We start from the raw sequence: 9715 nt of genomic DNA on the forward strand, positions 1-9715 counted from the left end.
AGGGGAGCCACAGCTGCCAATGTCCTATTTGTATAAAATGTTATCACTATATGCTCAACAGGTCCCTTGTAGAGGGCCATGCCCCCCACCCACTACAGAGGAAAGCAATAACCCCCATAATCCATATCAATCTGACCATGGGGTCCCACACCTAAATTATAGCCAACACCAATGCCTCTCAGGAGGCTTGAAAACACCCTGGCATATAGCAGAAAAAGCGGGAGGGAGGGAAGAATAACCAGCAAAGCAAAGAAGCATGGGAAATACCCATGATAGAAAATAGGCATAGCTCCACCTAGATCATACGTGACCAGAGGCTGTCCAACTTTTTCCTTGAACACCTCCAATGATGGAGAGTCTACTACATCCCTAGGCAGTCCAATCCACTGCCTTACTATTCTCACAATAATTTTTTTTCTGGCTATCCAACCTAAAGTTACTTTGCTGCAATTTCCAGCCTTTGGTCTATGTCCTCCTTTCTTCAGAAAGAGAGGAACAGTGCTTTCCCTCTTCTTTATGGCAACACTTCAGTTATTTGAATGCTGCTGTCATGTCCCTTTTTAAGTGCCTTTTCAACAAACCGAGCATGCCTAGCTCCTTCAACCTCTCCTCACATAACTCACCTTCCAAGCCCTTGATCCACTTTGTTGCCTACCTCTGGACCTTCTCTAACTTCTCCATGTCCTTTTTAAAATGTGGAGCCCAAAGCTGCATACAGTACTCTAGATGAGGCCTAACCAGTGCCATGCAGAGAAACACTATTACCTCTTGTGCTGGTTCCCTGGGCAAGTTGAAGTCTGATGCCACCTGATCACGCAAGTGGCCCACCTCTGGACCCAGGGTCCTTACTCTGCTGATCTCTATCCTTCACCTAATGCTTCTGTTGATGAATCCCAGAACTATATTCACTTCTTCATAGTTTCATAGTTAGTAGGGTCGGAAGGGACCTGAGCATATCATCAAATCTGACCCCCTGCCACGAGCAGGAAAGAATGCTGGGATCAAACGGCCCTGGCTAAGTGATTTTCCAGCCTTCTTTTGAAGACCCCTAGGGTAGAAGTGAGTGCCACTTCCCTTGGAAGTTGGTTCCAGATCCTAGCCACCCTGACTGTGAAGTAGCACCTCCTGATATGAAGCTTAAATCTACTCTCCATCAACTTATGGTCATTATTCCTTGTTACTCCCAGTAGTGCTCGGGGGAACAGGGAATCTCCAATTGCCTGCTTGTCTCCCTCGGCCAGCTTATAGATGGCCACCAGATCCCCTCTCAGCCTTCTCCTGTGGAGGCTAAACAGGTTCAGGTCTCGTAGCCTCTCCTCATAGGGTCTGCCCTGATGCCACCTGATCACGCAAGTGGCCCACCTCTGGACCCTCTCGATGTTGTCCACATCTCTCCTGAAGTGCGGTGCCTAGGACTGCGGCCTAACCAATTTCATATAGAGGGGGAGGATCACCTCCTTGGACCTGCTCGTGATGCTTCTGTGGGTGCATGACAAGATGTGATTAGCCTTCCTGACTGCATCCCCACATTGGCGGCCCATATTCATCTTGGAGTCTATAATGACTCCACGATCCTTTTCTGCCTCTGTGCTAATGAGAAGGGAGTTCCCCATCTGGTAGGTATGCTGCTGGTTCTTTCTCCCTAGGTGCAGTATCCTGCATTTGTCAGTATTGAATCCCATCTTATTCTCATCCGCCCACCCCTGTAACCTGTCCAGATCCAATTGCAGCCTGTCCCTCCCTTCTAGTATGCCAAATTCCCACCACATCTTAGTGTCTTCTGTGCTTTACACCCATTCGTCCAAGTCGCTGATGAAGATGTTGAACAGTGTGGGCCCAAGGACTGAGCCCTGGGGAACCCCACTGCCCACATCCCTTCAGGTCAAAAATGACCTTTCAACCATCACTTTCTGGGTGCGGCCCTCCAGCCAATTGGCTACCCATCTGACTGTGTAGGTATCAACACCAGAATCTCCTAATTTTTTAATGAGAATGGGGTGAGAGACAGTGTCGAAGGCCTTCCAAAAGTTCAAAGACACTACGTCCACTGAAACACCTGCATCCATAGATTTTGCGACCTGGTCATAGAAGGCCACCAGGTCGGTCTGACAGGACCTGCCTCTAATGAACCCATGCTGGTTACCCCTAAGCACACACTCCCCTGCTTGCCCCTCGCAGATGTGCACCTGGATAATTTTCTCAAACAGCTTCCCCAGGACCAAGGTAAAACTAACAGGCTTATAATTTCCTGGGTCCTCCTTCCTCCCTTTTTTGAAAATGGGGACCATGTTGGCCCTTTTCCAGTCCTCTAGCACCTTACCAGAGCACCACAAGTGCTCATTAAGCTGTGTCAGGGTTACCGCAATGACCTCTGCTAATTCCCTCAGTACTCTGTGGTGGAGATCATCAGGACCTGCTGATTTGAACATGTCCAGTCCCCCAACTAGGTCTTCTCTGACCCTGGGCCTGGCTATGCCTCCCCTGGGACCATTGGGGATCCCAGTGTGGGGGATGGCCAGGTCCCTGCTCAGAAAAATGAAGGCAAAGAAATTGTTAGATAGGTTAGCTTTGTGAGTGAGACCACCAGATTTCCTAGTGTGTCCTGCAGAGGCCCCACATTACCTGGAACCTTCTTTTTACCCCCTATGTATTAAAAAAATTATTTCTTGTTATCCTTGATCTGGGTTGCTAGTCCCAGTTCCATCTCCACCTTGGTGTTCCTAACAGCACCCCTACAATCCTAAGCAATATAGGTATAAACCTCCCTGGTGATGGCCCCTCCCTTTCATTGGGTGTATGCCTCCTTTTTAGCTTTGAGACATTCCTGGATGCTTTTGGTTAGCCATGGGGGCTTTTGAGCACTCTTGTCCTCTTTGATCCTCATTGGGATTGTCACTCTTTGGGCTTGGAGGATAGTCTCCTTCAGGAATGACCACTCTTCTGGGACTCACAACTCCCCACCCCTCCGGGATCTCAGTGCCTCCCTGACTAGTCTCCTTAGCTCAATGAAATCTGCCCTCCTGAAGTCCAGGACTGCTGTCTGGCTGCAGGTCTTTGCCACCCTGTGCTGGGTGGTGAATTCCAATAGGCAATGATCACTATCGCCCAGGTGATCAAGCATCCACAGTCCCCTCACCAGGTCATCGCTTGTGGCCAGGACCAGCTCCAACAAGGCATTTCCCCTGGTGGGACTGTGCATCTCCTGCATTAGATGGAGCTCTTGTAACATAGCTAGGAACCCACATCAAGCCATTAATTACTATCCTCTGAGACTTTTCTCTCCACCACTTTTATATCCATATTACAGTCCATGCATCGAGCCCACACTTCCTTATCTTGTGTGCAAGAATGTTGTGGGATACCATATCAAAAACCTTGTTAAAATCAAGGTATACCACATCCACTAGTCTCCCCACATCCACAGAGCCAGTCATCTCATTATAGAAGGGAATCAGGTTTGTCAGGTATGACTTGGTGATGCCCTTGGTGAATCCAAGGGCAAGTCATGCTGACTGTTCCTAATTACCTTTTTCTCCTCCAAGTGCATAAGCATGGATTCCTTGAGGATCTGCTCCATGATTTTTCCAAGGACTGAAGTGATTCTGACTGGTCCATAGTTTCCTGGATCATCCTTTCCCCCCTTCTTAAACATGGGCACTATGTTTGCCCTTTTCCAATCATCCAGGAGCCCACCTGATAGACATGAGTTTTTAAAGATCATGGTCAGTGCCTCTGCAAGCACATCAGCCAATTCAGCACCCTCAGATGTATCCCAGCTGGGCCCATGGACTTTTATATGTCCAGCTTTTCTAAATAGTCCCTAATCTGTTTTTTCACCACCGTTGGCTTCTCATCTCCTACCCAGGCTGTGCTGCCAGGTACACTAGTCTGAGAGCTGACCTTGCCTGTGAAGACTGAGGTGAAAAAGGCATGGAGTACTTCAGCATTTTCTGCATCCTCTGTCACAAGGTTGCCTCCTCTGTTTAGTAAGGGATCCACACTTCCCCTCATCTTCTTGTTGTTACTGATATACTTGTAGAAACCCTTCTTGTTACCTTTCACATCCCTTGCTAGTGGCAACTCCAATTGAGCTTTTGTGCTTCTGACTTCATCGCTACATGCCTGAGCAATACTCTTATACCCCTCCCTAGTTGTTTGTCCAAGTTTCCACTGCTTATAAACTTCCTCCTTGTGATTTAGTTTAATGAAGAGTTCCCTTGTAAACCAAGTTGATCTTCTGGCATACTTGCTAGTGTTCCTGCACATTGTTCCTGCACTCTCAGTAAGGCTTCTTTAAAGTACAGCCAGCTCTCCTGGACCCCTCTACCCCTCAGACTGGCTTCCCAGGGGATCTTGCCCATGAGTTCCCTAAGCAAGTCAAAGTCAGCCTTTATGAAGTCTGAGATCCTTAGTTTGGTGTTCTACATCCTTCCTTTCCTCAAGACCTGAAATTCAATCATCTCGTGGTCACTGATGCCTAAGTTTCCATCTACTACTACATTACCCACTATGTCTTCCCTGTTTGTGAGCAGTGGATCAAGAAGAGCATCACCCCAAGTTGGCTGCTCTAGCACTTTCACCAGGAAGTTGTCCCCACGCTCCAAAATTTTCTGGGATTGCTTGCACACTGCTATACTGCTGTCCCACCAGATGTCAGGGTGAATGAAGTCCCCCATGAGACCCCAGGCCTGTAATCTGGAAACTTCCACTAGCTGTTTGAAGAAAGCCTTATCCACCACTACAAGACCCCTACCATGATATCATCCTTGTTGCTTTCTCCTTTGACCCTGACCAGAGACTTTCAACAAGCTCTTTTACATAAAGTGCAACTCCTCTTCCTCTTCTACCCTGCCTGCCCTTCCTGAACACTTTATATCCATGCATGACAATACTCTAGTCATGCAAGCTATCCTACCAAGTCTTATTGGTGGGATTTATCAGGAGAACCAAGTGTTAGTCCCCATAATTCAGAAGAGTGAACTGCAAGATAAGTGGGGATATGATTACTGTCTATAAATACATCAGGGAGCAAAATAAAAAAAAAAAATGGGTACAAATGAATCAGCAATAAATGTAGACTGATAATCAGAAAGAGGATTTTAATAAACAAATGAGTGAGGTCCTCACAAACAACTTACCAGTAGGATTATGGTGGCAAAAATCTTAGCAGTTTTCAGATAGAACATGATACATTTATCAAAGTGGTTATATGATTTTATAGATTTCATAGATTTCATAGACATTAGGCCTGGAAGGGACCTTGGAAGATCATCAAGTCCAGCCCCCCACCCAAAGGGTAGGAAGTCAGCTGGGGTCATAGGATCCCAGCAAGATAAGCATCCAATTTGCTCTTGAAGGTGTTCAATGTGGGTCCTTGAACCACCTCTGATGGCAGGCTGTTCCAGACCTTGGGGCTCGGACAGTAAAGAAATTCTTCCTTATGTCCAGCCTGAAACGGTCTTGCAGGAGTTTGTGACCGTTCGACCTCGTCATCCCTTGGGGCGCTCTGGTGAACACGTTCCCCCAGATCCTGCTGGTCACCCCTAATAAATTTATAGGTGGCCATCAGATCACCCCTGAGCCTGTGCTTTTGCATACTAAAGAGCACCATGGCTCTCAGCCTGTCATCGTAAGGTCTGTTTTCCTGACCTCTGATCATGTGCGCTCTTCTCTGGACTCTCTCAACCTTCTCCACATCCTTTTTGAACTGTGGAGCCCAAAACTGGACACAGTACTCCAGCTGCAGTCTCACCAAAGCCGAGTACAAGGGGAGAATGACGTTCCGGGATTTGCTTGGGAAGCATCTATGGATGCAAGCCAGCGTTTTGGTTGCTTTACTAGCCACAGCATCGCATTGCAGGCTCATGTTCATCTTGTGGTCAATGATGACCCCCAAGTCTCTTTCTTCCATAGCACTAGCCAGCGTAGCACTGCCGAGCCTATAAGGATGCTGCAGGTTTTTCTTCCCAAGGTGGAGAACCTTGCATTTTTCAGTGTTAAACACCATCAGGTTCACGTCCGCCCATTTGCTGAGCCTGCCTGCCCATTTACTGAGCCTGAATCACCCGCCTGTCTTCTGGTGTGGATGCTTTCCCCCAAAGTTTGGTGCCATTGGCCCACTTGGTCAGTCAGCTTCTGACTCCAATGTCCACATCATTAATGAAGATGTTGAACAATATTGGTCTGAGGACAGAGCCTTGGGGGACCCCACTGGTCACAGGGCACCATGATTAGTGACTGCCATCTATTACTACCCTCTGGGTCTGACCACGGAGCCAATTTCCCAGCCAGTGGATCATGGTGGACCCAAGGCCACAATTGGCCATTTTTGCCAAGAGGTGATCATGGGATACCAGATTGAAGGCTTTTTTGAAGTCAAGATATATGACATCAATCTCTTCTCCCTTGTCCAGGTGATAGGTGTCACGGGCGGGGCCTAGGAGCGGCCGTGATCTCACTAGCGCCGCCTGCCATTTCAATCAGGCAACCCAGCACCCTCTACTCACCCTCCACGTCTTTGATGTTATAAGGTTCAGTATGGGAGGCTGCCTCTTATCGCCCTGGACACTACGCTAACACTTTTTCCCGTTCCGAGTGGGGTGCCTCAATGCACCCCTGCCTTATAGGCAACGCGTGCCTACTACCTCCCCTTTAGCACGCCCCAAGCCTTATAGCCCTTCCTGAACGTTATCTGGTCCTTAACCTTCTGCGCCCTACCTGGCGCCCCTGGGCTTGGCACACAACCAGCGCCCTACCTGGTGCCCCTCCGCAATCTGTATTAGTTATTTGCATTCATTACCTGCAGCAATTGAGCTCAGGTGGCCCGAGCTTTACCTGGCCCCTCTGGCCCTTCTGGGTCCTGTCAACAATGATTGTCCAGTTAGGCTCAGGTGACCTAAGCCTTACCTGGCCCCTCTAGGCCCACTTGGTCCCGTCAATCCTGTGAGTCCAGTTAGGCTCAGGTGGCCGGAGCCTTACCTGGCCCCTCTGGTTCCTTGGGATTCCTATTGCTGCGGAAGCCCTCTGGAACCCCTTTTAGACTGCACCCGTCTTGGGGCGGCTGTCAATGGTACAAGCCCCGCCTTGGGGTGGCTTTATACTGTATGTGCCCCACCTGGGGCCTCTCTTCCGCACGTGCCCACTCCCACGGCTTCTCGGCACCTTCTTTGGGCCCTAAATAGCCCCTGGGTCGCCCTCACCAGGCTAATCATCTTTGCAGCATCCACCCTAGGCTTCCACTCATGTGGCTCCCACACCTGGAGCCCAACATGAGTCCCTACAGGCTTCACTCTGGTGCTCAGCCCCTTGAGCGGAGTCCTCTGCCCTGCTCAGGCCTCTCACTATCATTCACTCAGGGCTACCCGCTGTGCCGCCTCAGTACTGAATAGCTGTGCCACCCCTGGCACCACTCTGTTGCCCACACAGGGCTCTGGGAATCCCCACGCAGCTGGGGAGATCCTGTGAGGCCTCCTCACACCCCTACAGCCTCACCCGGTCCTCTGGTTTCTCACTCCGGGGCTTCCTGCTGCCCCCTATCAAAGCTGTGCCCTCTACAGTGCCAGGACCCCTTCCCACGCTACTGCGGGGTCCCTATGAGGCCTTCTCCACCCTTTATAGCCTCACCCAGTCCATCAGTGTAACCATAACTAAATCACAAGCCAAACGGCTGCAACATAACAACAAGAAGCCTCAAGGCTTATAGTATAAACTTCGTGCCACGCTGGCTCTCCTCCATACATCCTTTAGGGTTCTCTCTACCCTGTATCCTCATGCAGCTGGTCAGGGTGCTCAGGCTGCAACCATTAACTGCGTCTGCTCAGTTCTCCCACAGAGCTCCTGCTCCTGCGGCTGCCAGAAGGGAACTGCTCCCTAGGCTCCAGCCTGGGCTGTTTATAAAGGCCCAGTCCTGCCCCCTTCCGGTCAAATGGCCCACCCGGTTGCCGCAGCAACCACACCTGAGCTGCTCCTCGAGATTGGCAGCTCCACTTCTCCACTTCTAGGAACAGGGCACCTCAGTGCTCCTGTGACAATAGGTCACCTGGGCATAGAAGGAAATGAGATTGGTCAAGCAAGACCTACCCACAACAAACCCGTGCTGGCTATCCCTTAGGATGTTGGCATTGGCCAGCCTATTAAGGATGGACTCTTTAACAAACTTTTCTAAGATCTTCCCTGGGATAGAAGTCAGGCTGATGGGCCTATAGTTAGCCAGATCCACTTTCCTCCCTTTCTTGAAGATTGGCACCATATTTTCCTTCTTCCAGTCTTCAACCACTACACCAGACCACCAGGAGTTTTCAAAGATCCATGCCAGAGGCTGGGCTATGATGCTCGCCAGCTCCTTGAGTACCCTGGGGTGTAGATTTTCAGGGTCGGCTTACCTGAAGGTATCCAGCTTCTCAAGGTGTTCCTTCATGAGGTCAGCATTAATGGAGGGCAGGGGAACTTCCTCACCCGGACCTCCCTGACCCATAGGGGGCATGGGTGTCCCATGGGACTGATGAAAGACTGATGCAAAGTACCCATTTAACAGGTTGGCTTTTTCCTGGGCATCAGTTGTCAGTTGCCCCATGACATGTTTGCTTGAGACTGCATGGAATTAGTCTAAAGCTCAAAATTTCCATTTCTGTGTTTCCATATTCTCTTCCAAATGGTACACAGAAAGCAGGCTAACACATGAGAAAATCATTGGACTAAGTCAAGTATCCTAAAACATAAAATTACTTATTTGCATTAATAAACTGTGAAGTATATTTGAAAATTAAGGTTTGAATCATGGCTATAATTAAGAACATTTTGTATTAAATATTATTGTAGACTATTCAAGCATACATGTTCCTTATCTAACTTATGGACTAAAAAGTGTATCCACTATAACTAGTATGAGAGACTGGAGCAATACTAAATTTGTCCTAGACAAAAATACAAAATCTATTTCTCTTTTTTAATTAATTCAGTGACTGATGGGTTTGATTCCCCGAGGAGGTGTCAGAATTTACATTGTGTCCTAATTCTCTCAGTAGACTCTTTTATTTATATAATAGAAGTATAAAATACTAGTGACTGGGCACTTTCTTCAACTTTTACAAGATCAGCAAAGATAAACATAAAGTGTGGTTTCTTTCTTTGACCTTCTCAGGTTCCTGTAAATTTCAGCAAAAGACAGGTTAGCTGAATAAGAACAGAAGAAAATGAAATTCAGATATTCTGTCATTTTAATATTTGTTTTCTTGCCAAAAATGGGGCATGTGAGCAGGCGGCCTTACCCTCTACTCTTCGTCCCATTGGAATCTACCGATGCATCTTAAGAAAGACCCAGGATGTCATCCTCCCAATGTACTCAGCATTGGTGAGGCCACAGCTAGAGTACTGCATCCAATTCTGGGCTCCACAATTTAGGAATGAGATAAAGAAGCTTGAAATAGTTCAGAGGAGAGCCACGCGCCTGATCAAAGGGCAAGGAACAGGCCTTATGAAGAGAATCTCTGAGCCATGGGACTCTTCAGCATGAAGCACAGGTTCCAGGGTGATTTGGTGGCAGCCTATAAGTACATAAGAGATGTGCATCAGGATCTGGGGGCACACCTGTTCACCAGAGCACCCCAAGGGATGACATTGTCCAATGGTCACAAATTCCTCCAAGACCATTTTAAGCTGGACATAAGGAAAAACTTCTTTACTGTCTGAGCCTCCAAATCCTGGAACGGACTCTCCC

At 48.4% G+C, this 9715-nt stretch overlaps 1 long non-coding RNA gene across 1 annotated transcript in view; it reads left to right on the forward strand.

The window, feature by feature from the left end:
* Positions 1–3060, forward strand: part of LOC109306344 — a 14836-nt gene extending 11776 nt beyond the window's left edge. Inside the window, exon 3 of the long non-coding RNA XR_002099954.1 lies at positions 3051–3060. This is a non-coding gene — a long non-coding RNA (uncharacterized LOC109306344). The remainder of the gene's footprint in view (positions 1–3050) is intronic.
* Positions 3061–9715: the final 6655 nt, after the last annotated feature.

Source organism: Crocodylus porosus, unplaced genomic scaffold (assembly GCF_001723895.1).
Source record: "Crocodylus porosus isolate Cpor-Errol unplaced genomic scaffold, CroPor_comp1, whole genome shotgun sequence".
In the NCBI taxonomy this organism is placed as follows: Eukaryota; Metazoa; Chordata; order Crocodylia; family Crocodylidae; genus Crocodylus; species Crocodylus porosus.